Below are 26,882 nucleotides of genomic sequence, written 5' to 3'. Positions count from 1 at the left end.
TTGAAAACTTTGCTGAATGTAAAATATGTCAGGGCACTGTTGGATTTGAAAGGCAGTAAGAAAGTAGAGTTTCCATTCTATATTACAGAACTTAGGTCATTTGTGTGGAGCACGGCTTCATCAGCATGAGTTTTGTCATTTGAAAGGCTGCTGTGCCCTGCAAAGGTTTATTAATCTTTATTTAATGTGTTAGTGTGAAAAAAATTAAACATACAAAGACTAAAGCTCCAGTATGCTTTGTAAAGTCCCTCTGGGTGTTCGATCTATATTACTCATAACTTTGAAAGGTAAAAATGGCAAGTTTTATTACCTAAGTACAAGACACAAAAGGCTATATTAATTTCACGGAATGTGTACAAATATGCAAATATGAACAACTCCAGGGAAAACAGAGCAACATGATAGTTCACACTTGGAAATTATGGAGTTTAATAAAGACTTGGTATGAAGCAACGTAGGAAATATACTTTGTTTTTAAACCACAGCTTTTGTTGTTAAACTATGTTTAGTATTATTCATGAACGATTCCATATTCTGAGGCACTGTGAATCACACGGCTGACTGTATCTCAGGAATATACATTTTGAAGTGGTTTTTTTCAGTACGTGCCTCAAGATGATTTATCACAACTCATAGGACCCTATATATCTCTTTCTTTCACCCCCCACACTCTCTCTCTCTTTTTCTTGGCTTTCTTGTTGTCTATACACACCCCTCGCTTTTTCTTGGCTCTTATGTTTGTTTGTTTCAGAACCCCTTGGGTTTCTCTCGGGTCACGTTTTCAAGCTTTTCTCCATATTCACAAGAGCTAAAAACTGTTCTTTCAAAAACAAAAGAGGATTTTGGGTTGGGACTTTAAAAAAGCAATCAAAGCTAGTGAGATGTGACAAACCCATGAAGGCTCATAACATGCATCATGTGATGGGATGTTTGTAAAGCAAAGAGCTGTTCACTTTTGAAAAATTGTGCTGCAGAGGCAGTGTCGAGTTGCTCTTGCCCCTGGGCCAAGTGATTAGCCAACATTTGGGGGCTTGCCAATTGTTTCCACTAAGAGGAGAGTGTGGCACTGTTCTGTTTATTTGTAACCACACACACAATGCCCTGTTTCCCCAAGCTCAGTAGGCAGTTCCCTTGCTCCAAAATCCAAGCGTGTCTTTCTAGAAGATTGTGGGACCAAAGAGCGCTGTCTGTTCTATCTCATGCCATGGGCAGTGGGTAGAAGAGGCCTGGGAAGGCAAAGGACCCTCAGACAGGACACACTGCTCCTCCCTCTGCCTTTGGCGGGCCCCCACCAGGATCCTGCCCATATTGTGTGTCCTGGGGCCCTCATCCTTCACCCCTGGGCCTGGGCCTTGCTGTCCACCCCAGAAGGGCAGTTGGAGGGGTGCTCAGGGGAGAGCATGAAGAGGTGCAAACGACGGGCGTCAGGTGAAGGTACAAAGAGGTGCAAGCAATGGAGGAGGGGAGGGAAAGCCTCGGGGAAGGAGGTGAAGGCTGGGCAGGGCCTGGCCAGAATGGAGAGGAGTTGGGGGCATGGCCCTCCACTTCTACAGACGTTCAGCACTTGCAACCGTCCTCCCCAAATGTTGGGGTTGTGCACCTGTCTCCAGCATCTCCCCAGGACTGCCCTTTCTTACGCCCAGCCCACCTTCTGCACGGCCTCCAGGGCCAGCGGCAACCATTCGGTCCCCAGGCCCATATTTCCCTCAGCCAGGGCAGTCTCCCTGTCCCTCAGAGAGTTATTGCTTAGGCCTTTCCATCGGGCACAATGTCTGGGGCAGCACCTTGTGTTGTTCAGCTTATTGCTACAGAGAGAGGCGTTTAATTGTGCCTTTCATTGTGCCTGCCTGAAGGCTGTGTAGCACATCCATCAGCTTGAAGCAGGTCGGTTATTGTTTAGAGATCAAAGAGCTCCTCGATGGCAGCCATTAACAGCTTCCCGCATAACGGCAGCTCGAGATGGGTCACAAAGAAACCCCTCCGGTAGGGAGGAGGAAAGCAACCTGAGGGCATCCTTTGTGTTAACTCAAAGGGAGAAGGGGGGCGAGTGCGTGCAGGCTGAAGTGTTTGCCTCCCAGGATTCTGCCTGGCACTTCCAGCACATTTGCAGGGCTCAGAAGGATTCCGCCACAGCTGCAACTTTTAGAAAAATGAAAACGTGAAACCATGTGAGAACATGGAAACAGCACAGTTAGCAAAGAAGGATCACACACCGCCCTCTAAACTCCAGTCATCTGAAGAAGTGGGCTGTGCTCACGAAAGCTCATGATACCATTCACATGTTTTGTTAGTCTGAACAAGATGAACTTAAAAAACAAGAAATGGTCTGGTAGCACTTTCTAGACTCACTCGGCTACCCCCTGAAGCTGTAGTCCTTTAGTTAGACTAAGAAATGCACTAGTCTAGCACTGCTCTTACAAGAGCGTTCATCATCCGACCGTTTGGCTCTTCTGCGATACATATTTATACAAACCCACATTTTTAAACAGCTCCCCAATAAGATCTGCAGTGTGAAGGGTTCTAGCATTGGTTAAATAGCATGTGAGTAGCTGATGATACTGCTAATTGTTTTCTAGGCTAACAGCACTGGGTGATCAGAGGGGCTAATGGGTTTTGTGCTGCTAAAATGCTGGTTCAGATGAAAGTGTTCCCAAGCCAGGGCACAGACAGGTGTTTCAGATAGAAGGGAACTTTTGTAAATTTGGGTTTGAAAAAAAATCCAGGTTGTCCATCACTGGCAAGTTGCGCTGCCATTCCAGCACATGGGCAGAGGATGAAAAGGACACGCATACCAAATGGTGCCCTGATAGGTGTGTTCCTCTAAGGCTGTTTGACAGTTTGGCTGTGTCTACATTGGCATTAGACATGCTGCCTGTCTACACTGTGGGGAAAATCCAATAACTCCAATTGTGTCTAAAGGGGGGACTGTGTAGAAATCAAAACTCTCTGAAAGAAAACTGCTGTAAGGGTTAAAAAGTTTTCCAGACCTCTCTCCCTGTATCAGAGTGAAATCAAATTAACTCTAATCAAAGACCCTTACGAATGACTATCTCAAGTTCATGGATACTCCTAGTCTGTCACAATTTGTCATGTAAACCCTTATCTTTGTCACAGTTTGCCTTGTAGACTCCTCCACTCAAGTTCTCATGTGGCTTTGTGTACTGTAAAAACTTACTTCTAGCACTCCTGGGGTGAACAGAAGTCTCAGAGTACTTCTGCTGAGACTTTGATATGTTAAAGAATAACAATCCACAACTGAACTGTCTAAGCATTCTGTATAAAGGACCAAAAGCCCTGTAACTCAGGGCTGACTGCCACGGCTGCCAGCCTGCATGCATGCATAATAAAGTTTTCTCTTCTAGGTTTCTCTCCTGCCTCACTGATTTGATTTGACCTCCAGCCTCGAACCCTTCTGGGGGCTCTGTACCCCAGGGGAGTGAGATTTCCCCCTCAACACTGGCGGGGACTTCTTGCTCAAGAACACTGACGTTCTAATGTATGAAATCAGGGCTTCTTGCGCAAGAACTCTGATGCTCCCGCTCAGGAATAAGCCCTGTTGTGCAACTGTTCTTGCACAAGAGGCCAGTGTAGAGAGGCAACATGAATTTCTTGTGCAAGAAAGCCCGATTGGTTAAAATTGACTTCAGAGCTTTCTTGCACAAGAGAGCTTCTACACTGGCACAGCCTTGCGCAAAGGCACATGCCAGTATAGACGCTCTCTTGTGCAAATACTTTAATGCAAGAACTCTTGCATTAAAGAGTATTTGCGCAAGATCATGCCAATGTAGACCTAGCCTTTGAGTATTTATAGATGATTCCTGCACTGAGAATTGATTGCACAAAGGCACCAGGATGTGCCACCCTAGATGCCAGTTTTCACATCAGATGTTTTCTCAAGTTTAAAAGTAAAACTGAACTTTTTTCTAAGTTCTAGCCTTGGGAGCTCATTCTGAAAACGCTGCTGCATTTCTTTGCTTGGCTACCTTCACATGCAGTCAAGTCTTTGCAAGCCAGATGAGAGCATTAGTTACACCTGTGCAGCACCTGGGGGAGGCATTGGGATTGCACATGTGCAGCTGATTGAAACTTAATGCAGTAGTTTGGTGCAAAAGACTGAAGACAAGGTCTCTAGTTGCTGTGTTGGCTCTGCAGTGCTAATGGGAAAAAGTATTGAAACTCCAGGTAAAATGATAAAGTTTGTTAGTAAATATACAGATGCATTAAAGAAGATCTGTGCTTTCTGCAGTTACTGTTTAAAATGGAATACAGTTTGAATAACAAGCTTGAGTGTTTCTTCCTTATAGGGAGAAGTGAGGGTCTTATCTTAGACTTTCATAGTATGGTTATGTAAATTTCTCTCTGGGTTACTTGGAAATCAGTCTTCCAGGATGATTTCAGGGATAAATTATGGGGTCTGGAAATGTTCATGAATGTTGTTTAATTCCCTTTTCCTATTGGGGGATAGTGTCCAGATGGTTTTTTGGTTCTGGTTTAATTGCAAAGCTGTAAAATCAGATACAGTTAAATTAGCACTCTCCCCTCCTGTAGATGCAGCAATTCCAGGATAAAAGAACTTCTATCAATATGGGCTTTTCTTCTGTAAGCTTTAGCTTGTTCTCTTCAATGCTTGTCAAAGCTTTATATGGATTTTTTTAGCAATGATGGTGGTAGTGTTGATCAACAAGTTTTTAATGATGAATCTGATGCTTTTTTTTTCAATACATGCTTGTTGTGCATGCTAGTGGAAGACTTATCCTCCCTTAGGCGTGTGGTTGGTACTGAAATAAATTTTCTCTTGTCTCTTTGGCTGCTTTAAATGTTTACTTACATGGCGGTCATAGATTTCACTCTCCTTTTAAAACAAGGCTGTTTGTTTAGTCTCTCCATATAATCCCCTTCAAGTGCCTTAGGGCAGCAGGACGCTTGGCTCCCAGCATGTACCTGGAGTGCTCGTCTATAACCAGTGAGCTTTCAAGGGGTAGGGATGACCTTGCAAAACTGATATTAATTCATGAGTTCTCCTCTGTTCAGGTCAATGTCCCCTGCATTTGTGCACTCAAAATATAGCTTGCTGACCTCTGTCTCTAGGTTGACTTCCCAGGGAGCCAAGATATGCGAACTTCTGTGACTTTTGTGAGGCAGCAGACCTTTGGTATCTTGGGTCAGACTGAGCCCTTTGAATGTTAGTGTTTGTTTCTTTGTATTTAAAGGTAGAGCAGTGATGTTTTCCATCTAATAGAAAACTGCTGCTCCAGTAGGCTTAGAATTAGTGGGGTTGTCTTTACCAAGACTCAGAAATAGACAAGATTTTTAATTCCCCCTTTAGTCTGCCTGCCTGCCACATCTTCAGGCTGCCTGCTAATCCGCACTGATAATGTTCCTTGCCTTTCTCGCTGTGTTCAGGGGCAGATGGTTCCTCAGTGGCTTGGAGGGGTCTTTTCTCAGGACGATTGCCAATTTCTTCCTCTGCCTCTCTTGGTGTCTGTGGCACAAATGGAGTGCTGTAAGGAAGCCCAGGTCTCATGTCCGCTACACCCTGGCTCAAAGAAATATGCCTCTGTGCTGTAAAAGCAGCCTGTCTAGAGTCAACTGGAGTCAGGCCCTTGGATACAGTGCTGGGGGAAAACCCCTCGTAGCCCCTCAGAGCAGCTGCTAGTAGGGATGTTCACTGGTAAGCAGGAGGCTTGCAGGTGGGCTTACTGGTTAACTGGCTCTTACTGGTGAACTCCGGCAGTGGGCAGCCACGCTGGGCTGGAACACCCCCAGCCATGAGGGGCCAGGCAGCAGGACCCCCCAGCTGTGGAAAGGGGGGTGGTGGGACCCCCCCTGGCTGCAGAGGGGTTGGGAGGACAGGCTTTGAGTTACAATGGTGACCTGGTTAACAGTTTTAACAGAACTAGCTTGAGGTCATTTAGCTGTGTCATTTAATCCCTTCATCCTCTCTCATCCCCAAGGCCAGGAAATTCTTCCCCGGCACCAGCCAAAAAAGCCAGCTCCACATTGCTGGAAAGAGCGGGGCCTGCAGGGAGGGGGAAGGGACGGGGTGGGGCTGGAGCTAACCTCCCCCACGAGTCCTTCAGCTCTGCCTGGCAGCGGTGGTCAGAAGCCCTGGGTCCATTTGAATTGCCAGGCCCTGGGGCAGTTGCCTCCTTCCCCCATCGGCAGGCCTGAGTACAGCAGTGTATTGGAAAACAATAGAACGCCTGGTTATTGTGTGTTAAAAGCCGGAGAATTGCTTCAGTTCTGACTTGCTAGTATATGCTGAAATGTAAAATCAAACACTACTCTTACCATGACTGACACCTGCCACTGGGTTTAAATCATTAGCTCAGTCTTAAAGCAAGCCCCACGTCTCTGAGGAAAGGAAAAATTGTCATGAAAATGTAATGGCACTCGAGTTGGAGCATTTGTAAACTTGGTTTCAGTTTAAAAGCTTATTTCTAAGTTTAAAAAACTTTGTGGGAGTATACAGGCGGTGACTTGATTTCTGTAGGCCAAATGGAGAGCAAGAAAACACAAACTGCAAAAAATGGCGATTGTTAAAGGATTTTCTTGCAGCTCTGTTGCAGGAAAATAATTCTATAGCACAGTGTATTAAGCAAATGCTTTTCTCTATATGCCCTTTATATCAATAAATAAAATAAAATCCACTCTGTCTTCATTATGCAGCATAAGGGGAGGAAAAAGAGCAAGGGAAGAAATTGCATTTCCCTTTTTGTTTAAACAAGTATTTCAGAAACCTTTTCATATGTTACTGTGCTGTGGCCTCTGTGGCCTCCTACTATTAATCTGGTCTACCCTGAAGCTTTCTATAGCCATATAGCTATCTCCCTCCACACACTTCAGGGATGTCCTGTAGTTCTGGACACAGAGGTATATGGCCAAAGTTCAGAATGCTTTTTACAGTTAGTCACCCCACTGTTGTACTCCATTTTTAAATGGACACACAATGAGTAAGTCGTATTTCCTGTGCTAAGAATGACACCTACCACATTAAGGGAACATGTATGTGGTAGATTTAATGCCTGTGGCTAGTACACTTTCAGTGGTGGCCACTGTGCGTCCAAATTTCATGCAATATATATGCTTCATAGGGCAGAATTTGGGGAGTACAGCATCTCCTCTAAAGAAAGATGGAAGGATAGTTAATGCTTTCAGGAAGCTTCTTTTGAGTTTTTCTTGAGGAAATAGAAGCCAGCTAACAAATCTTAATATTCAGTCTTGTGTTCTTCTGTATCTCACAGGCATTTCTTTGACAGCCTCTGACCTCAAGTGCAGTGGAGACCCTTGCTCATATTGGGTCGTCTGATGCAGTCCTCAGCCAAGCCGAGGGAAAGGCATTCCCGCTGACTTCAGCAGGCCACTGGCTGGGGTTTTAAAAGGTCCGGCTGGAGCTCTGTCCTACATGTACGGGGGGTGGCTAAAGGCAAATGTTCTTCCCATCTCTCTGACCTTTTCAGCGCCATGTGGCATGCTGACTTGGGGTTGCACAGACTTTGCAGGACGGGAAGAGAGGCCATTTAAACCTCTGGTTCTGACTGGGCTGCTGGGATGGGAATACGGCCACGTTAGTGCTTAATGGGAACACGTGGTTGGGAATATGGCCACAGAAGTGCTTAAATGGGAACGTGCTCCTCTGGGAAATGCCCTGAATGCCGGGCTGAGCGCTTTTGGAAAGCTAGCCCTACCATCTCTCTCCGTTTTCTTTTGTACTTTACACCAGCAGCCAGCGTGCCCATGTATCCACGTGAGAATTGCTCTCCTCTACGACGAGTTCACCTCCCTGACGGCAGGTACTTGTCTCTTGGGGGAAGCGCCCTACAATAAGGATAAAATAACATACACAGACCCTGATCTAGGTCGTCATTCCTGCAGGCTCTAGTGACTTTGTTTTTGAGAACAACCGAGCCTCAATCCAAACGGAAATTGACCTATTGGCTGCCAGTTGAAAATCTTAGCATCTGCTAAGCCTCTTTGTACTGTGCTGGGCTCAGGTCTTAAACCACATGCATGGTCAGTAATTAGATGGGAAACCGGCAAAGAACAATCTAGGTGCTCAAGGAAGTCCCATCCCGTTCTCTGTGGGGATGGGACTCTAAATGGTTTAGGAATATAAGATAGACAATAAAGAATAATATTGGTAGGGTGTGTAAATAGCCTGCCCTACTCACTAGTGTAAGATACCTTGGAAAACAAGGGTGGAAACTCTTAACTCTAGTCAGGTCAATGAGTTTAGTGACTTACACTAGGGATGTCATTATGTGCTCAACTACACAGCTGATAAGCCTGGGCTTATGGGTTAATCTTATCGACGACACACACTTCCCCGCCCCTTGCTGCATCTGTATCAGAGGCAGCAAGTGGGGGGGAGGGGGCGGAGGGTGACAGCAGCCTCCAGTGCCCATGGGGAGCTGGCTTTTAAGCTGGCTACCTACAAGCACTGGACCCCACAGAAATGCATCCCCCCCCCCCCCGCTGCCCCGATTGAGAGGCAAGCAAGCTTTTGAGCCAGCTTCCTGCATATATTGACTCATGCGTGCCTCCTCTCTGCCTCCCTCCCACCTCCCGCACTGCTGCCTCTCTATCAGAGGCAGCAGCACTGGTGAGAGCAGCAGGTGGGAGCCGATAGATATGGGGAATCCAGCTTTTAAACTGTTCCCACTGCTGCCTTTCCCAGAGGCGGTGGGGTAGGCGGGAGCTGCTGCTTGGGGGGAGCTGGCTTAAAAGCTGTCTCCGCACGAGCACCGGTTCTGCGGAGCCTCCTCTCTTCCCTCCCACCTCCCCGCCATGCTGCTGCCTCCATCAGCAGGCTGGTCCATGGGATGCTGGCACAGGTCCTCTCCACAGAGAGCTCAGGGCCCCTGTGGACAGGGACTGCTTCTGCCCCACACTGCTGCCTCTAATACAGAGACAGCCGTGGGGAAGGCAGGGGGCTCCCCGGGAGTGGGACCAGAGCACACTGGCTGCCAGTCCTGCCCCCGGGGACTGTTGAATAGTCGTGTAACTAAGTTTTGCTGCAGTTACATGACTATTCAATTGATCGATATCTAACATCCCTAAGTTGCACCAAGAGCGGAGTGGGATATTAAATGTACATCTGGATAATCAGAGCATCCATGTTACGTCATGGATTTCATTTTTAATAATAGAGCACACTATGAAGATGCAAACCTTTATGCTCGGAATGCTACCCTTAACTTAATAGGGAGCTGCTTCATGGTTGCAGCTATCCTTGATTCCAGTTCTATGGTGTCCCGTCTCTGTTTTGGCTGTCGTGAATAGTAGTCTGTACTTTAATGGGGTTACTTTTGTGTGGCTAAGGATCTGTCTGCACGACAACACAACAACCGCACAGCTGTAGCACTTCAGCATAGACCACGGGCCCGCTTTGGAAAGCTGCTAGTGGGCCCCTATCGCTTTGTTTACCAAAAGGGGTGAGCAATAATTTTTGATGGGGAGAGGGGGGCACTCCAGGATTTTGGAAATTGGTCGAGGGCTGCACTCTTCCATGATATTAATGGAGATGCAGGGTCTGGGATGGAGGTTGGGTGCAGAAGGGAGCTTGGGGTTAGGGATTGAGGTGCAGAAGGGAGACTGGAGTCTGGGAGGGAGTTGGGATAAAGCAGGTGGTTGTGACCTAGGGCAGAGGACTGGAGTGCAGGGGTTTGGGATGTGACCTAGAGTCGGAGTGGCTTGTGATCTGGGATAGGAGGTTGGAGGTGCCAGATCCAGGAGGGGGTATGGTGTAAGAGGGGGATAGAGGGTTTGGGTATGTTGAGTGGGGGGGAGGGGCAGAGAGTTGGGGCAGGAAAGGGCTGGGGTGCCAGAAGCCCGCTGTGGCCAAGATACGACTTTACGTGTCAGCTGCCAAACTAGCCTGCCTGCAGAGCTTGAAAGGTTTGCCTGCCTGCCTGCCCATGCGCTTTTTAGGAGCCAGGAGAGGGGGCATGGTTCTTCTTGGCTGCCTATTACTCCAACAAGCTGCTCGCATTGGCTGGTTTCTGCCAGAAACCGGCCAATGGGAATGTGCTGGGGGGTGGGGCAGCTCCTAAAACTTCCTCCCTCCCCTCCAGTTTTAAAACAGAAATGGAGCCCTGCAGCCGTGTTTCTGCCCGGTGCGTTGGGCAGCTGGGCAAGCTGGAGATCCTGTCTGGGGCTCCCCGCTGCCTCCGCGGGCTGGATCCGGTGGCTTGGCGGGCCGGATCCAGCTCATGGGCTGTATTTTGCCCAGGCCTGACCTAAAGGGTCTATAGCCCTGGAGCCTTGCGGCTCCCATTTGGCTGGAGCAGGTGAAGTGCAGCCAGAGGGAGCTGTGGGAAGCAGTAGCCCAGGCCGTGCCATGGCTCACGGCTCCCCTTGGCTAGAAACCGCAAACCAGAGCCAATGGGAGCCATGAGACTCGGTGGCTATAGACCTCTTAGGTAAACAAAGTGGCGTGGGCAGGGGCGGCCCGTGATGATGTCATGGCTATTGACAGCTGTTCAGGCAGGAGCACGGATTGCGCTGCCCTGCCTAGGGCACCTGCTGCTGCAGCCGGCCTCCTCCTGGGCGTAGGCCTGCTAGCAGCTCTCCCAAATCGAACCTGTGAGCCACTTTGAGGAGCGTTGGTGTAGATGTGTATCTGCTAATGGGAGAAGAGCGTCTCTTGGCTTAGGCAATCCAAGTCCTCAAGCGGCTGTAGATAGGTGGGCAGGTGGAAGAGTTCTTCTGTCGACCTGGTGCCGTCTACATTGGGATTGGCTTAAACATTTCCCTCAAGGGTGTGGATTTTTCATGCCTCACCAACCTAGTTTTAAACCAACTTAATTTTCTAGTGTAGGCCAGGCTTCAGACAAGTCTCACGGTCTGAAAAGACTGGGCCCAGAAGCATCAGCAAAGAGATGCATTCACTCCACCTTCTTCAGGAATCAAGATATGAACTCTCCCTCCTTTCATTGAGACAGGGACTCAAAATTGCAATTTTGTCCTCTGGAAAATAATAAAGGAAGTTTACATGGAAAAATTGTTGCAACGTTAGGTGAATGTTGGTTGAAAGAAGGGAGTCGGGAAATAATGTGGGGAAACTCAACTTTTGCAATGGCAGTTCTTCTGCTTTGCATATTTACTCTTTTTATGGCATAAATGTAACACAGAATCCAATATAAACAACACATTTCAGCTCCAATTCTGCAACTTTTACACAGAAATAATTCTTCTATCCCATGAGACCTGTCAAAGGTGGAAATGGTTCAGGTGAGTGCCATTTGAACAATGGGGCCTGGAACCAGAAAAACAGGGAAGGAAAAGATGGTAAAAATGGCAGCATTTGCTGTAAGTTAATGTTCACTTAATTTGTGAAATTGAAAAATCTGCTAAAATTAATTTACAGCGATTTCCAGTAACAGGGTAAGCGGCACTGTGACGCAGCACAGCAGGAGTTTGAAAATAATGTAAAACAAAGATGCATCCAGTATGTTTTCTACTAACCTATGCATGTGTTGCTGTAAGCACTTCTGAAGTGCATGCAGTGTTGCCGCAGAGCTGTTAACCTTTGAAATCTTAACAGTGTCTTAACCTTATTTGTATGCTCTCCGTATGTATGTACATACTTTATAATACACTCATGGTGTTGGGAAATCTTATGTATGCTGGTCTATAAATAAAAAAGTTGATTGGCTTTAGAGTTGTTTTTTTTTCTTCTGAGGTGTAGTCTTCTATTAAAAAAAGTGCCTTTGCTTCTTCCTTCAACACATCTTGGGGCTAATTTCTTCTTAGTGGACAAATGCGTCCTCTAAAGCTATATCTGACTTCAATCACTGGAGTTGCTGTACTGCAAATTAACAGTGGCATTAACTGGGAGCAGAATCTGAACCCTTAATTTAACGACAATGTCTAGAAACAGGCTTTGACATCTTTTGTTTGTGAATTCAAGATTTTGTCCGTGTTCAACCGTATTATGCAATCATCCTTCAAAGAGACTTTTCAGACCATCTATATCGAGCTTAGTCAATGCCTCCCCTCTTATTGTACCTGTAGTCTGATTGCCTCAGCACGCCCCCGTAAAGTTCTCGAAGGAGATGAACTTGTCACGTGAAGCAAGATTCAATGAAAACAACCTGCTGCAAAAGTGCCCCATTTAACTTAATCACAGAATCTGATGCTTGTAAAATTTGTTTCACAGGACAACCTACACAGGCTTCATGACATGAACATTAAGCAGTTTATGAACAGGTGCCATCTTTTGTACAGCTAGCAGTGTACTAAAAAGGTTGTGAAGGTCGTCCCGCCCCCCATTTTTTTTAAAGCAAATGGCTGTCCATTAAGGCAAATTATTTCCCTAAATGGTCAACTAAAAAGACAGCAGATGAAGTCTTCCTTTTAATGATACAGTAAGGGTGTGTCTACATTGCACTCTTACCTCAGAATAAACCATTCAATTGGTGCTATGCAAATTGTATAGCTTATTTCGAGGTAATTTTGAAATAAGTGCTATTCCAAAATGTCCCTTAAGCCTCATGGAACGAGGTTTCCAGGTACATCGGAATAGCAAGCCCATTATATTTTGAAACATCTATTCCATGTCTTTTGAGCGCACCTGTTGTTTGCAGATACTTCCAGTATCCCGCAATAGCTCTGCAGTGTAGACATAGCCTTTGCTTAAACAATCTACTTTTTAAAAGGGGAATTTTGCATATGGGAAATCATCCAAATATCTTGCTAAAAATGTTAATATATTTTCTCTGGTTATTTTATTGGACTAGTTATAATTAACTAAAGATATACTAAGTGTCGGGACAGAATTGGCAATGATTTCTATCCAAACTTAACAACCATCTTCATCGGCAGTGGTATGCTTTTGGTAGCTTTCTTGGCACAGATATGGTTTTGTCATGAGTCTTCTGTCCTAATAATGTTTGAATGAAGTGTGCTGCTGTTGGGTATGGAATCCTGTGATCATCAAAATCTTCTGTGGCACGCTCACTTGGCCAGTGATGGACATAGCATTCCACCTCCAGGCACGGAAAACGATTCTGTTGAGATGTTCAGGCTATCTGGAGCCATCTGCAAGGAAGCTCTGCTCTTTACAATTTGCCTTGGTGCAGAATTAAATATTCTCACAGCCGCTTGATTCCCAAGAGCAAGGAACTGCAATTGTGCCATTACAGTTGTTGTGTTGGAGAATTACAATTGTGCCACAGAACCAACTACTTGCAGTGCCAGTGCATCTCAGTCTGTTTTTTCAATGCCACGTGAAAAGGACTTGTGGGCTTTTTCTTGACCTGAGAGAGCAGAGACTAACTGTGAGGAGTTTCTGTGAGAACAAAAGTAGATAAACTTATTTTAAAATAGCAGCAGAAGGAGACAGGAAAATATATTTCAGGATGTCTCTCCTTGCACAGCCCAGCAATCACTATCTCAGGGGCTCAGTATTACTGACTCAGCTCTCTTTATATATCCCCTTTCACAAGATTCAACAAGCTTGACAGACGTACCAACTACATAAACCTTGTATATGGAACACTTCACACACCACTGAATTGCAGCCATCTCTCGCATGGAGCATGGCAAAAATTATAATTAGTGCCGGCAACTTGATAATTTATGGACAAATCATGCAAAGGCTTCGAACTTAAATCTTTATTCCTTATCACCCTTCTCTTCTCCCCCCCCCCCCCCACCCCATGTTACCTCAGTAGTAAAAGATGTATGATCATAGGCATTGAATATAGCACTTATAAATCTGCTGGACATGGTGTAACTTTTCTTAGCTGGAAGTTATATTGGAGGAAGAGAAACCATGGAAAATTCCCACATGAAATCCTGTTTGTCAGCCTGAAATGCAGAATCTAAACTCCAACCCCTTAGTATCTCATGCAGAAATGACAAATGAGAGACTTCACCCCAGTGTACATAAGTGCAGTTTCCAAAATGTCTGAATCAATTGTGTGATTTTTTTTGTTTAATTTTAACCCATTTGTCTTGAAGAATGAATGCTACTTTCACAGCTTTTAGCACCCAAGTTAAATAATTTTTCTCTGTGATATCACTTCAATATCACTTAGCTTTGTAAACTTCTTTGAGCTCTATGGATGAAAAGTGCTATATTAATAGTTAGGTAAGAATATTTAGTTGGTGATTGTGTTGGTGGGATTTTGAGCAGTCTTATCTGTAGGCTACCAAAGACTTGGTTTGGGGTTACCATTCACTGCAATACTCCTGATGTTTGGTTTTTTTAATCTAATTTGACTATATTCAAGTTTCATGCTTCCTCTGGACATGGAATTAAGCGGGAATATCTCTAATTTTTGTAACACATATTGTAATTAATTTTTTTGCATACAATTGCTTGCGCCTTGGGTCATCATTTGAATGCTACTTAGACAAGTACATTTGACCTAACGTGAAAGTGTTAACCATTGGAGTGGTGGCAAGTTAATGGCTAAACCAGTGTTGAGTTAATTAAATCCATGAGAATTATGTCTGTTGCTTATTGTATACTTACAACAGTTCTTACACCTTTAAGATTTCTTGGGGTGGGAGCTCTTTGGAAACTACCTGCAGATTTGGTGACAGGTTGTACCCAAAACACGTGGAACCCCGCCTCAGCCATCTTGTGCATCTGTGCAGAAGTGAGTGCTTTTCTCCCTTGAGTGAGGGGACTGATCTGTGCACCCCAGGATACAAGACCTCCTGAAAGCAGGAGTGAAGTGAAGCAGTGGCAAGTGCCCAGGGCAGAATTGAGTAGGTGGTGTCACCAAGGCAGCATGGCTCCTGTGTCTGGGGGAGCACCCCAAGTACTTGGTTTCCCAGTGCATGTCAGCTGTGTGTAAATGACAAGACTGAGAATGTGGCAGATAGTCAGTCTTTGATGCAGCCAATCCAAAGCCCCTTGAAACACAGGAGTCTTTCCCTTAACTTCGGCGGGCTTTGCACCTGATTCTGCAGTCGTTAGGCTATATCTCTGCCTTGTCTCTTCCCCCCTACACCCCCTTCCATGATGTTTTTGAATAGGCTCAATTTGGCCAGTGGTGAGCGGGCTGTAGCTAAATTCAGATGGTGAGTACTCCTGATTGTCTTATGGTAATCATACTTTTCCAATAAATTACTCATTTTAATCACAGGAAAATGTAGTCTGGTACCATTCACTCCAAACTAAATGGGCATTCCTTTAATTGGTGAGGAGGGATTGTTAGCCTGTAAGCAGCAGTTAACAGTATGGAGAGGAATTGTTTAGAATCAGCTGGCAGAAACTGTGCGCATGCACCAGCTATCTTAGTTTGGACAGCCTGGGTAAATTGGCACATGCTCATCCTCCCAGGGGAGAAGGCTGCTGGTTCTCTCTGCAGAAAGAACATGCAATCCTAGAAAGAAAGCACAACAGGATAACAAAAGCTGCAAAGAGATAACGGATCATCCCTAAGGCAGCATCTTCCACTTGTATGTGTCAATCCTTAAATATTCTTCTCCGGTACCCGGTAACTTGCCAGAGTGTGGGGGAGATCACATGAAAGGCATCCAGTGATGATGTATGTCTTTTCTCCCTGAGGAAAGCTCTCCTTTTGAGGAACAGTTTCATTTACCCGCCTGGTGACTCATTTCTTTCTGCCTTTGCTTTGGTGGCTCTTTGAAGAGCTGAACTGCACGAGGGGAGCGAATCATGAATACATCAACTTTCCCCTCTTTCAATGGGAATAGAAAAGTTGCTATCTAAAGACTTACTCATGCTTTGACAGGCCTTGAATTAGAAAGAGAACCTGAGGAGTAGGTGACTTTACCAGCAAATAGATGACAAACAATATTTGTTGTACCAGAAGTAAGGCTTGATACGTTTTTGTCTACATAGGCGGAAAAAAAACCCAGACTTTTGTTAATGATCCATTCTTGATGGGTTACCATCTGAACATAAGATGACCAAGTACCTGTTCTTGGATCTTACTGTGGTCCCCAAAAATCTTTCACTGATCATCCATTGGAAACCCTCACAATCAGAATTCCTCCTACATAAATTGTCTCTGATTCCCCATAATATAAACAAAGCAAACTAGAGTCATAGGCTGTAGTGATAGATACATTGTTTAAAGATGATTAACAAGGCAGTACTTTTGAGAGTAGGTTTATCTGTGGGGTTGCCAGATGTTTTAACCACAAATACCAAAACCCCTTCTCCCCTCCCCCAAAAGGGGAAAAAATTCTGTTGGAGGGGGAAACCAAAGTTGTTCAGCAAAAAAAAAAAAAAAAAGGAACCTGAGAGTTAAAGAGGCCATGCTATTTTATTTCTTTAAGTGCATTCAGAGTCAGAATAGGGATAGGAAGAAGGGAGAGGTTGAGCACTAAGACCCAGGGAAGGCATTGCTTCCCCTTGCTTCAGGTCTTTAGGCTTTTTGCTGGCGGCCATCTTGTTTTCTTGATCGAGCCAGAAGGCTGCTTCCCTGGGTAAGCAGGGGGTCGGGCGGCCGAGGGCTGGGACCATTTACTGAGTGTGTAGTAGGGTTGCCAGATGTCTGGTATTTTCGCCTCCTGGCAGGCGAAAAAAAAAACAGAAAATATCGGACATTTTAGGTGTCCAGTATTTTTTTTACCAGACAGGAGGTGAAAATACCAGACTGTCCGGGTCAAAACCAGACTTCTGGCAACCCTATTTATCTGTATTTCCTAAAGAAAGATTCACAGTTCCATATGTATTTCAAAATTAAACTCTCTTCAAAGCTCCATCAGGAAGTCTGATGGATTGTGTGATGTGGGGGATGAAAGAAGAATACATAAATGGTATCTCTAAAGGATGGAAAATGTTGGTAATGGACTTCAAACTTTGTACCAACAAACTGCACAAAGTACACCCATTTCCCAGCAGGCTTGTTGAGACAGCTAGTTGGCTGAACTACATTAACAAACTTTCAATACTGACAAATATTCCTATGTGTGTGTGTGTGTGTGTGTATTCTATAAAGAGACAATTTTAAACTAAATTTTTGTGGCTGTTCTTTGGGCTTCCTGAAACAAAGTAAATAATCAGCTAGTTCTTCTATAAAACGCTCATTCCCTGCTTCTAGTATGATAAACATACCCCTCCCTCTTAGTCTAAGCATCTATGACACTGCTACTTAATTTCTTCATGCTGAGGGAACTGGCTGTAAGAAGGTTTGAGGGTCAAGTTCCTGTAAGATTTTTTTTCAGTGGTCTTCCCTTAAAGATTCCCATTGTGAGGCTGAAACAGCTCTGTGCTGGAGGCTACAAAACAGGATCATGTATTTAAAGAGATTAACTACTTTTGGCATCTGTAACCATAGTGTCCTGAAATGTGCATTATTAGAAATGTACATGGGTGCAATGATTATTCAAAGCAGGGAAACTAGGAACTTCAACAAGGACTTGGAATTTGTGTGCGTACGATTATTGGCTGAGAGCTTTGCTTTTCACAGACTAGCCAAAATAATTTTGACTAGCCTTTTGACTACAGATACCTTGAAATCCTATATGGCAAATTGATTCTGATGCTTTAGGTAAAGGAGTACGAGGGAGACTGTATGTTAAGGGCATGGGTCAGTTCTATTGCCTGATATGAACTAAGCATCTTGAACATCCTTTTAAGAAATTAGTCACCTTCCTGAAGAAACTAAGTAGTAAATCCAGCGCAGCCATAATTTGATTAAAAAACAACAATCCTCGTATAGCCTTCAAATAGGGGAAGCAGTAGTTGTTACGGAGGGGGTTCCCAAAGAGGATTGGCCAGCGGTGGGACACTTTTGTCTGTAAACCAGAGTTACGCATTTTTTATTTTTTTTTAAGATGAAGAAAATACAAGGTAAAAAGCGTGCCAGGAGAGTGACGCTTGAGTGGACACCCAAAACCGTAGTCGGCCATTAACTAGGTGAGCTTTGATCTGCTGGTGGTTGGGAATCTGATGAGAATATTACGCCAACTTATCCACTGAGTCTAACTGGCATTGACTTAGGAGAAGGCTGCTTTTCTGCCATTCTGGACAATGTCAGTAAAGGGTGTGTGTGTGTGTGTGTGTGTGTGTGTGTGTGTGTGTGTGTGTGTGTGTATTTTGGGGGAAACAAAAACAAATAACCCGAACAACAAATTCATGAATAGTTTGAGAATTTGCCCAAACAACCACTTCTTCTTGAACGTTTGCTTTTTCTTCTGAGTTCCCTGATCTGTTGGTTCTTGCCCCATCAGTTGACTGTCCAGCCTCCCAGAACTGCACTGAAAACACCAGTTGATTATCAAGACCTAGTTCTCTGGAGGAGAACAGGCATGTGTGTCCCATAGATTAAATGAATTAAAACTATTTTTGATATTAGGTGAGAAAATCAAGGGCCGTAGGGTGGTAGTGATGGAAGGCGAAACTGCCTTTGGAACATGAGTTAGAAAGACTGAAGGCAGCCATCTGAGTGGGCGTTCAAAGCTGTCACTTCATGGGGCAGACCTGAACTACTCCCATGTCTGGCCCGATTGTGTCTGGTCTGCCTTTGGAAGACATTTATGGGTCTCTCCAGACTTCTTATCTGTAAAGAACATAAAAGAAATCTCCATCCAAACCCATATGTAACTGGTTGTCTGTCCCCCACCACCTCCTGCGTATGTGATAAATTGCTTATTCAACAAGAGGCTCTATATTTCCCTTTAGTTTAGCATCTTGACTGAAGTAGTGCTTAGTAGTATTGGAGTTTATGATCATTCCAGCATTAAATACTGTGTTAATTAAAAAAGGAGCATATTGAAACCTGTCTTTAGCATCTTCCATAGAGCACAGTTACTGCAGTCCAGCATTTACTTTAACCTGAAGAACGTTGGGATTGTTTGCAATTTCTAGCAATACCGAAGTGCACTACAGCTTCATCCGTTTCCCCCAGGAGACTGGTGTTTCTAGCCCTACCACTCTGCTTATCCTATGATCTCTCTCTTCAAGCCAATCTTTGGAATGCCAGGTGTAATGAACAAGTACGGAGTGTTACATTGCCAGTCTCAAGCTGGTGTTGGCTAACGACAGTGCGTCTTTGGGAAGAAACATTCTCAAATTTACAAATTTTCTTTCTAAGGTCAAATAGCAGCAATAAAAAGACTCCATCTATGTATAGGAAGCTGTCGTGTACATCACGCACCTGGTAAGAGAATTTTGAGTCCATGTCAGATGCTCGTTTGGTGCCCAGATATAAAATATGAGAGAGAGACTATATTTCCTATGTTTTACCATTGCTAAACTGATCTTGCCCATATCCAAGTTGTTTTGTTTTTTAGATAGAGGGGGATAAGCCTTATTACAAAAATCTTTTTTTCCAGTATTCTCTCCCTTGAATTCTTTAATCTGAAGAGAATTTAGATTTATCAGATACTTCCTGAAACCTTTTGGAGTTCTGTCCTCATTTTGAGGTGGATCTGCAATATGGGGTGATAAGGGCACTCTTGGGTTCAATGTAAATGTTGTTTTAGACAATAGGTCTGTCTGACAAATGGTTATAGTGAATAACATGCCAACCTGCTGGATTTCTGGGGAGAGAACAAGATCATACAATCATAGAATACTAGGACTGGAAGGGACCTCGAGAGGTCGAGTCCAGTCCCCTGCCCTCGTGGCAGGACCAAATACTGTCTAGACCATCCCTGATAGACATTTATCTAACCTACTCTTATATCTCCAGAGATGGAGATTTCACTACCTCCCTGGGCAATTTATTCCAGTGTTCCTGACAGGAACTTTTTCCTAATGTCCAACCTAAACCTCCCTTGCTGCAGTTTAAGCCCATTGCTTCTTGTTCTATCCTCAGAGGCCAAGGTGAACAAGTTTTCTTGTCCTCCTTATGACACCCTTTTAGATACCTAAAAGATCTTTTTCTCCAGAGCCCTAATGATTAAGTCCTGGTTTCAGTCACATCCGTTCATGTCCCACACTCTTTCCTGATCCCTCAGCAGGAGTTTCCTGAGTGTAGCTGAAATTAGACTTTTTGCCCTAACTGGCAGAGATAAATACCTTCTCTTCCAGAGGTATACACTATCTTTCCTTGGGGCAATGGACCTTGTTGTTACAGCCTGGATGTCCTGGCATATAGAACTTACTAAAAGGGTTAGTATCTGAGCTTGTGTACTGAGAGAAGTGTCTACGTGCATGAGAGGAGTCGCACGCTTCCTGAATTCTGCTTTTCTCCTCTGCTTGCTTTCACGTTGGAAGAGCACATTTCTCAAGTGTCACCATCTCTTACAGTAGTCTGAAGTGACACTCGGGCAGTATGTCACCGGTGGACATCATCCAGTAGATTTCTGAAATAAATAAGTGTGAAGAGCAGCTTAGTTTGTATGGAATGCCAGGACTGTTGTAGCCATTGTATAGACTGCGTCTGCATGCAACTATGGCCCTGGTCAGTGTATGACAATACCTCGTGCACTCTTCTGCCTACCCCCCCTAATTACAGTAGACAATATTTTCATACATATTGGCCTTCACATGAGTCCATCACATCTGAGTTATGCTGTGCATATTTGCGTATGCCATGTTTTAAATTTTTTGTAATTGAACCTAAGCTATGGTCCTACTTTAATTCCTGATTTATTCTTTGTGTCATAGTTTTTACGAAGATAGAACAAGTTATAAATGTATCACAGTCACAACCTGTTTAAAAGTGCAACCAGATGCCTGTTTTAGTTTAGATAACACTTGTATATTTTGTTGATGGTCTACACTACAAAGCAATAAAACCATAAATTGTCAATTTCTTTATGAACTTACATGTAATCCACATAATGTACACTGCAGGGTTATTTTCCTTTCCTATTCTGTACATCATTATTTCAGATTACTGAAGCATTAAAACTGGTTAGCTATTTTAACATAACAGCTATCAATTGCCTTCTTTATTATTGCTAAATTGTGTAAATGTTTGCATTTTTGTGTTCATCTGGGGTGAAGCACTAATGAACTATATTCAGTTCATGCTCCCTTGTAAATATTTTTTTGAATTTGTTCCCATTATTTATTCCTTATCTTCCACAGGCTAGTGAAAAGTCTCATTGTGCATACCATACAAGCATTTTCTTTTTTCTATTATGTGCATCTAATGTACATACAACTTTTTCTTTGATCTTAATATGATATTTAATTGTCCCAGCGGTGTGTTCATGTTAGAAAGCAAGGTAGATGGTTGACTTGGAAATATCCTGAACCTGCAGACTGCAAAGTGCCCTGGAATATAAATGAAATTGGAACTTCAAGGCTTGCCTCACTTTGATGAGCTGATATCTCTCCTGTCACCAAGATATCCAAGCGCCTCACAAACATTTAATGACCTTATTTTCACATGGTGGTTAAAGAACCGGCCTACACAAAAATCTGCGGTCAGGTAAGAAATCCAGATAACCTGAATCTCAGTTCAGTGATTTAGTCATAAAATCATCCTCGCTGAATCAGATCCTAAAATACTTGTTTCATTTAAAAACTTAGCCAGAACAAAGTTGGGTTTTATCTTTTTTGTTGTTGTTGCTTGCAGTTCTTCAGTTTCCAGGAGATTTCAGAGTCTAAAATTCTCTCTCGAACAATCAGAATTTTTCTTATTTGGTGCCTCGTGCCATTGTTTTCTGGTCTATGCTTAGCTTTCCTAGCTAATAAGGAAGAGGTCTTTATCAATTGTTGCTGGAAGAGGTCTGTTGGTTACCCCCAACATGGTAGCAGGCTTTAAATTACTGGCACATGAAGCATCCATAATACACGAAGAGCCAAGGAATTAAGTACCCATTCTGCTGAGTCCACAATGGTTTTCATATTCGTAGGTCAGCTGTCATTTAAAACTTACAAGCTTCATCCACCCAAGTTTGACAGCCATTCCTCCTCTGTGGCAAAAGCTGCCCTATCCTAAATGCTGCTCCACTCAGATAGCTGTTGGCATTTTTTAGGGTTGAGTTCATGTACTGGTGACCACTTGGTTCCCAGAGCCATATTTGCTACTCTCTACCACATGGTGGTTACATCTTCATAGAAAATGAGGCCCTAGTGATATTGTTCAAACTCTTCCAGGACTTTTGGGGCAGCCAAAAACACAATGCTGGCAAACTGTCCCTTATTTAACAAATAGGCATAAAGAACTGCATAGACTTCCTGAACTCACAGTCCAGACCACTAGTATTCTTAGTTCACTCCATTCAAAACCCTACATCAAGTCCTTATAAATGTTCTTTCAGTACTCTTTAAGGTGACTTAGAACAGTCTTTATTGAATATCTAAATAATGGGAAGAATGGCACATACAGAGAACCCACAAAAGCCCTGTTGTCTCTGTATAATCCCCTCCTCCTTGCCTACCGTAGTTCATTGCCCTATGTTTATGCAGTCTGGCGCTCTCTCTGTGCTCCTCCATGAGGCAATGGAGGACTGTTTTTTAAATAGCAGAAGGTTTATCATCCTCAGCCGCTGAACCATACAGTGGAAGCTATGTTCGGAGGTTGGATCAAGAAGGGATGAGCAACTAAACTGTAGATGGTTTTCTGAGCTTTTTTGGCCTTGGAATCATATTGGATAGTTGGCAAAACTTTGTGTCAGCAAATCTTGCAAGAACTTTAGACGTGTGTGTGTGTGTGTGTGTGTGTGTGTGTCTCTGTGGTATTAATGTCTCTCGTAGCCTAAAATGAGATGAAGCCCAGCTCTGTCCAAGCGTTGGTGCCTTCGCCACTCTGTGCAGACAGGCATGAGCAGTCTAGAGAGACTCGAACCTTCCAGCCGCCAAGACAGCTTCATTCAACAGATGTTCATTTACCTTTCATGATGCCTTGCAGTGCTCTGCCTGAATCGAAGAATCCACTGTTCATCTGCTCCTGTGATGATGCCTTTGTTTCGCAAATGGGAACTAGCATGTACTTCATTTCTTGGAGGCATGGCACAGATCCCTCAGTCCAAGGCCAATGTTTGGGCTGGCAGCCTTCCTCCTTGGCCAGGGGTTGGGGCTTGCAGCTAGTTTGTGAGGTAGGGTGCCTGGCCAGTCCTTCTGGGACTCCCTCCCTTGCTGTTTTTCGTTTTATAACTAGTAGTACTTTGTCTCATGCTCTTGCTCTCTGTCTCTTTCTCTCAGATCCCTCTCCTTCCATCCTTTCTCTCTCCCTCTCCTGCACCTTCTGACTGAGGAGGCTTTTAAAAGTCAGCTGGCCCCAATCTGCCGGGGCCAGCTCCTGGCTAGCTGCTCCTAATCACCCTGCAGCCTTCCACCTCTAATGAGCAGGCCTTTTACCCTTCAGGGGCTGCCTTTTCGCCACTCTGTAGCAGCCCTCTGGCCTGATCTAGTCACAAAGGTTACGTTGTATTTTTTAAACTCTCCTCTATATGCAAGGGACCCTGCATCCCTCTCCATCTTCTGCCTATTCACACTGCGCTGTCCCGTGTGCTGTGGAGTTTGTTCTGCCACTTGGCCAAGGTAAGAGCCAGGGTTCCACATGCAGCTGAACAAAATATTGTAAATCACTCGCTTTGAAGTTCTAATTTGTTGGATGGCAATGATGCCATGTATTCCGGTTACAAATCTATCCAAATAAGAGAGCCTGAACTCTTCATCAGAAATTTACCAAGCTCTGCCTTTGTCCAAAGACACTTTTTCTGCCCTGCCCCCATACCCAGTAATGAGGTGGTCCTGCATGTGCTGGTGGAGATGGCTTAGTACAGAGCAGATGTAAATTACAAGTACCGGTGGAATCTCTCTAGTCCAGCACCTTTAGGACCTGACTGGTGCCGAACTAGAGAATTTGCTGGACCACAGGAGGTCAATATTGTCTAGCAGCATTACCGACACTTCCACTGCTTACTGAGCTGCTAGAGCACATTTAGGGATAAATTAGAGCTAAATAACAGCACAGAACACGGAGAGCCAGGACTGGCGGCTGTAAACAAATTTTATGGGACCGCGAGAATCTTGGCCACACCCAAGACACGTAGACATCCAGCTCACTAAAATCATGCCATGCATGTGGCCAGACCAGAGAGGTTCTGCCTGTACTACATGGCATCCAATTATCTGTCTTTGATAGCTGTTATGTTTCTGATACTCCACGCATTCCACATTTTATTCCCTGTACAATTATACCTCCATAGGTTTTAAGTCTGGATCGTACAGTTGTGTGTAAAGATCTCAGAATTTGTCGTCAAGGTGAAAGAGGCCTTTTTCTTAAGCCAAGACGATACAGAGGAACAGATTCTGTGATATCCAGACTGTATCCTATTTGCCTCTCTCAATATGCTTGATTTGGAATGACTGCAGTTGGAGAGAGATTCGCTTTTTGCTTCATTGAAAATAAATGAGAATTTTACTGGCTTTCAAAAAATTGTCAGACTTGAGGCTGGCTGAGCTATTTAAAGACAAGACCAGTTTCTACTCCTGTTGTGTGGGTCTTTGGTTTAATCCTTGGAGGTGAGGAAAACGAGTTCTCAGCTTGAATTCAACAGCTGAATTGCAATTGTCCTGCAATGAGCACTGAAAGAATTGCCACATGTTGCTGCTCGGGTCTGTCTTTGAGCAGAAAAGGAAAGTTTGTAATGAATGTTTTGTGTAGATGCACAAGGCGATACTCGAACTTTTCAGGTACCCGGCTGCTTTCAGGACTTTGTGTCCTCCTTGTTCCGTACAGTATCCTCCCCCCGCTTCCCATTCTACACACAATGGGTCAAATACTGGCTCTTGATGGCAATAGGGGCAGGATGCTATGCAGAGGGCTAGTGTGTTATTTGAGGAGTTGGTGAGGGGAGAGGTGTGGGGTTGTTTGTGGGGCTGTAAATGATGTGAATTTACTGTCAAAACTTTATTGGGAGGGAGCCTCTGTGACTGAAATAAGCACTATCCACAGACTGACAGTCTTGTGTCTGGGGTCTGGAGTGGGAGGAGCGTGCTGAGGTTTCAGCATCTAGCTACCCAGCTGCACATTGATCCTCTCCACCAAGGCTGGTTACTCTTTGTATCTGGGGAAGGGTGGAAGTCAGTTCAGTTCTAGAAAGGCTCAATGGCTTAAAGTTTTGGCCTGCACTTCATGACCAACAGGACTTCGAGAGCTGTCTGGGGCCATCTCAGCTTGCTATTGAGACAGTCGTCACAATTATTTTCTGAGAAGAAGGTGAGTTTTCTTTACATGCAAATTGGTAAACTGTGGAAGCCTTTGGTGTCTCTGGGTTTACGAATGGCTATGAATATTTGGTGTGTGGCTATGCTTAGCTTGAGCTATGATCTCTGTTGAAAATGTTAGTGTGTATACTGGAGTAATGGAAAAATATGAAGCCCGCAGGCAGCATGGGCTATGAATCATGGGATTTGTAAAGGGATGAAAAGGACACTTTGTAGTGCATCAGTTGCCTTACCTGCTCTTTTCGAGATGCTTAGAGCATCACAGGTTTTGCAGTCCTTGATCATTCTAACTGGAGCTACAGGCGAATGACAGAGTGAATGGGGGAAGAATCGTAACTTTGGAATAGTCTGCAAAGAATATGAAATGACAGGGAATCTGGATTGTGGTAGAAGATCGTTACTGTCTAGCTATAGAGAAATTCAACTTGTAAATCTCAACTTCCCTGGTCTGGCATTGTTGGCACCCTATGGTGCTCTGGAAGTGAAGCATTCATAGGGAAAAACCAGGCTGGGACAAGGAGCATTGCGGGACTGGACAAGAACAGAGTCTGGAAGTGAAACTCTGGAGCCCTGGGGGCGGGGCCTTCAGCACCCTGAGGGAGTCAGCTGTCCCAGAGCTCGGAAACCCCTGGGTAAGGGGTAGCAGCTAGGAGTGGAGGAGCAAGCATTGATGTCTCCTGGCCAAGCAAATTCCCTATTTCAGGACCAGTCCAGTTTCTAAGGATGCCGGAACAGAGAGGTTCAACCTGTTTTGCATTAGGATTCTTCATGGCAATCCAAGCATAAAGGACACGTGTGTTCTCTGGGAAAAATCTTTGCAATCCTTTCTGATAAAAGAACTAGACACCTCTCACAAGCGAGGCATGTGTCGAAACTGGTTTCTAGTGCCTACGGAACCTGCAAGTGTCAGATCTCACAAGACTAAACACCTGCGTGAAGCATGGGCATTTCTGAATGCTCATCCAGGTGAAGTAGCAGTACAGTTTTCATCAAGTGACTAGTTTGCATTCGACAGTCCATCAACTGCACAGCAGGCTTCAGAGATTCAAGACGAGGCCCAGAATTTTCTAGTGTATAATGCTACTTACTGGTTATGAATTATGGAATCAAGTATGACTCTTGCCCATTACGGTTTAAACAAGAGAGTCTTCTCTGGCTTTAACACATGGCAGTGATTAGCTGTGAATCCATTCCATTGGTCCCATCTCCCTAATTTTTTTTTTTCAGTGCTTATCTGAACTTGGCAAACCATGTAAGATTTTTCTCTGCCCTGCACTTTTTTTCCTTCCCTTCATTTCCTTTTGCCACTGAATATAGTCCAATTTATAGTGGAGTTCCTTTCTGCACCCAGTTACCTCCTCCCCCCCCTTTCCTTTTATTCTTTAATTTAGTTTGAACACTCTTCCCCCCCCCCCCCCCCAATAGATCCACCTCTAACTCCCATGCTGGAGTGTCATCAGCTGTTGTGATGTTTGTTGGGCTGACAGCTGCCTTGAAATTTCACAAGCACTTGGAGATTCCCTTGAGTCAATGCTGAAAATTATACTGCTTGTATGTGGTCCCAGGGAATCACTGAAGTGTGAGATCTGAAGATGGAAGCTCTAGTTTAATAGAAAACCCTCTGTGAATTCTGTAAAACACCAGAAAACATGGGGGACCTTTAGTGTAGAAGATGGGTGGAGTTCTGTGATGGTGAATTGCAGGTTTTTTGCTTTTGTTTGAAGTTGAGACCTTGACTGATTTTTGGACGAATAGATGGCTCAGGAGTTACTGTCTTCCACTTGTCCGTTGCCAGGTCAAATCCAACTCAGACTGG

General features: G+C 44.4%; 1 protein-coding gene and 1 long non-coding RNA gene across 19 annotated transcripts in view; one reads left to right on the top strand and one right to left on the bottom strand.

The window, feature by feature from the left end:
* Positions 1–26,882, top strand: part of FHIT (fragile histidine triad diadenosine triphosphatase) — a 1,115,730-nt gene that overhangs the window by 234,511 nt on the left and 854,337 nt on the right. Inside the window, exons 1-2 of one of the 17 annotated variants that reach the window (XM_075938444.1) lie at positions 3,688–4,182; positions 17,767–17,848. The exons of 15 other annotated variants lie outside the window; for them this stretch is intronic. The gene's annotated coding sequence lies outside the window, so the exon portion shown is untranslated. Of the gene's footprint in view, positions 1–3,687; positions 4,183–17,766; positions 17,849–26,882 lie in introns of those variants that run through there. One more of the 17 variants, XM_025186476.2, reaches the window with a different exon arrangement.
* The window catches only part of LOC142830896 (uncharacterized), a 60,695-nt gene continuing 46,975 nt past the window's right edge, over positions 13,163–26,882 (bottom strand). The window contains exon 4 of one of the 2 annotated variants that reach the window (XR_012906425.1): positions 13,163–13,291. This is a non-coding gene — a long non-coding RNA (uncharacterized LOC142830896). Of the gene's footprint in view, positions 13,292–20,110; positions 20,242–26,882 lie in introns of those variants that run through there. The other variant, XR_012906423.1, reaches the window with a different exon arrangement.

The sequence above is a fragment of the Pelodiscus sinensis genome, chromosome 11, assembly GCF_049634645.1.
Source record: "Pelodiscus sinensis isolate JC-2024 chromosome 11, ASM4963464v1, whole genome shotgun sequence".
Classification (NCBI taxonomy): Eukaryota; Metazoa; Chordata; order Testudines; family Trionychidae; genus Pelodiscus; species Pelodiscus sinensis.
This window is presented reverse-complemented; position numbering and strand designations above follow the sequence as displayed.